Below are 2500 nucleotides of genomic sequence, written 5' to 3'. Positions count from 1 at the left end.
AGCTCTGGGACAATCAGGCTATAGACTACAGCCCAGTTATGAGAGAGACCCTCCAGCTCTGGGACAATCAGGCTATAGACTACAGCCCAGTTATAGAGAGAGACCCTCCAGCTCTGGGACAATCAGGCTTTAGACTACAGCCCAGTTATAGAGAGAGACCCTCCAGCTCTGGGACAATCAGGCTTTAGACTACAGCCCAGTTATAGAGAGAGACCCTCCAGCTCTGGGACAATCAGGCTATAGACTACAGCCCAGTTATAGAGAGAGACCCTCCAGCTCTGGGACAATCAGGCTTTAGACTACAGCCCAGTTATGAGAGAGACCCTCCAGCTCTGGGACAATCAGGCTTTAGACTACAGCCCAGTTATAGAGAGAGACCCTCCAGCTCTGGGACAATCAGGCTATAGACTACAGCCCAGTTATAGAGAGAGACCCTCCAGCTCTGGGACAATCAGGCTTTAGACTACAGCCCAGTTATAGAGAGACCCTCCAGCTCTGGGACAATCAGGCTATAGACTACAGCCCAGTTATAGAGAGACCCTCCAGCTCTGGGACAATCAGGCTTTAGACTACAGCCCAGTTATAGAGAGAGACCCTCCAGCTCTGGGACAATCAGGCTATAGACTACAGCCCAGTTATAGAGAGACCCTCCAGCTCTGGGACAATCAGGCTATAGACTACAGCCCAGTTATAGAGAGAGACCCTCCAGCTCTGGGACAATCAGGCTATAGACTACAGCCCAGTTATAGAGAGACCCTCCAGCTCTGGGACAATCAGGCTTTAGACTACAGCCCAGTTATAGAGAGAGACCCTCCAGCTCTGGGACAATCAGGCTATAGACTACAGCCCAGTTATGAGAGAGACCCTCCAGCTCTGGGACAATCAGGCTATAGACTACAGCCCAGTTATAGAGAGAGACCCTCCAGCTCTGGGACAATCAGGCTTTAGACTACAGCCCAGTTATAGAGAGACCCTCCAGCTCTGGGACAATCAGGCTTTAGACTACAGCCCAGTTATAGAGAGAGACCCTCCAGCTCTGGGACAATCAGGCTTTAGACTACAGCCCAGTTATAGAGAGAGACCCTCCAGCTCTGGGACAATCAGGCTTTAGACTACAGCCCAGTTATAGAGAGACCCTCCAGCTCTGGGACAATCAGGCTTTAGACTACAGCCCAGTTATAGAGAGAGACCCTCCAGCTCTGGGACAATCAGGCTTTAGACTACAGCCCAGTTATAGAGAGACCCTCCAGCTCTGGGACAATCAGGCTTTAGACTACAGCCCAGTTATAGAGAGAGACCCTCCAGCTCTGGGACAATCAGGCTTTAGACTACAGCCCAGTTATAGAGAGAGACCCTCCAGCTCTGGGACAATCAGGCTTTAGACTACAGCCCAGTTATAGAGAGACCCTCCAGCTCTGGGACAATCAGGCTTTAGACTACAGCCCAGTTATAGAGAGAGACCCTCCAGCTCTGGGACAATCAGGCTTTAGACTACAGCCCAGTTATAGAGAGAGACCCTCCAGCTCTGGGACAATCAGGCTATAGACTACAGCCCAGTTATAGAGAGACCCTCCAGCTCTGGGACAATCAGGCTATAGACTACAGCCCAGTTATAGAGAGAGACCCTCCAGCTCTGGGACAATCAGGCTTTAGACTACAGCCCAGTTATAGAGAGACCCTCCAGCTCTGGGACAATCAGGCTTTAGACTACAGCCCAGTTAGAGAGAGACCCTCCTGCTCTGGGACAATCAGGCTTTAGACTACAGCCCAGTTATGGAGAGAGACCCTCCAGCTCTGGGACAATCAGGCTTTAGACTACAGCCCAGTTATAAGAGAGACCCTCCAGCTCTGGGACAATCAGGCTTTAGACTACAGCCCAGTTATAGAGAGAGACCCTCCAGCTCTGGGACAATCAGGCTTTAGACTACAGCCCAGTTATGGAGAGAGACCCTCCAGCTCTGGGACAATCAGGCTATAGACTACAGCCCAGTTATAGAGAGAGACCCTCCAGCTCTGGGACAATCAGGCTATAGACTACAGCCCAGTTATAGAGAGAGACCCTCCAGCTCTGGGACAATCAGGCTTTAGACTACAGCCCAGTTATAGAGAGAGACCCTCCAGCTCTGGGACAATCAGGCTATAGACTACAGCCCAGTTATAGAGAGACCCTCCAGCTCTGGGACAATCAGGCTATAGACTACAGCCCAGTTATAGAGAGAGACCCTCCAGCTCTGGGACAATCAGGCTATAGACTACAGCCCAGTTATAGAGAGACCCTCCAGCTCTGGGACAATCAGGCTTTAGACTACAGCCCAGTTATAGAGAGAGACCCTCCAGCTCTGGGACAATCAGGCTATAGACTACAGCCCAGTTATAGAGAGAGACCCTCCAGCTCTGGGACAATCAGGCTATAGACTACAGCCCAGTTATAGAGAGAGACCCTCCAGCTCTGGGACAATCAGGCTTTAGACTACAGCCCAGTTATAGAGAGAGACCCTCC

At 51.1% G+C, this 2500-nt stretch overlaps 1 protein-coding gene across 1 annotated transcript in view; it reads right to left on the bottom strand.

Annotated features, from left to right (window-relative positions):
- The window catches only part of LOC106609810 (protein tyrosine phosphatase receptor type R), a 117833-nt gene that overhangs the window by 23958 nt on the left and 91375 nt on the right, over window positions 1-2500 (bottom strand).

This window comes from Salmo salar, chromosome ssa07 (assembly GCF_905237065.1).
Source record: "Salmo salar chromosome ssa07, Ssal_v3.1, whole genome shotgun sequence".
Classification (NCBI taxonomy): Eukaryota; Metazoa; Chordata; class Actinopteri; order Salmoniformes; family Salmonidae; genus Salmo; species Salmo salar.
Note: the sequence above shows the minus strand (reverse complement) of the source record. Positions and strands in the feature narration are given on the sequence as shown.